Source organism: Teleopsis dalmanni, chromosome 2 (genome assembly GCF_002237135.1).
Source record: "Teleopsis dalmanni isolate 2A chromosome 2, ASM223713v2, whole genome shotgun sequence".
Taxonomy (NCBI): Eukaryota; Metazoa; Arthropoda; class Insecta; order Diptera; family Diopsidae; genus Teleopsis; species Teleopsis dalmanni.
Genome location: NC_051847.1, coordinates 178,229,471 through 178,229,890, shown reverse-complemented (window position 1 = coordinate 178,229,890; position 420 = coordinate 178,229,471).

Genomic DNA, 420 nt, shown 5'->3' with positions numbered 1-420 from the left:
CTACCACAACACCATTTCACGTGTTTGAAACAGGCTGGTTCGGAACAGAATACTCTGTATATAATTAAATTTGAACAACCTGTAAATGTGTTTTTCATGTTAAAATATTTAAATATTTTTATAAAATAAAATAAAATCAGTTAAGGTAAATAATAAAAGTGTGCATATCATACCTTAAATGCCATCAAAGCTCATCAACGAATAATTTTAATAAAATAAAATATTTTAAACTTTAAATCGTAACAAAATTGTGGAAAGAAATAAACATAAAATTTCACTTTTTAAAATTGACGTGACATCAAAAATGCCTTGAGTCAATCACCAGGCAAGGCAATCCAATAAACTAAAACGCAACTTTTAAGAAATTTTAATGAAATGCCATTGCCATTGCCGATGTGGATGTGGATGAAAGGCATGGAC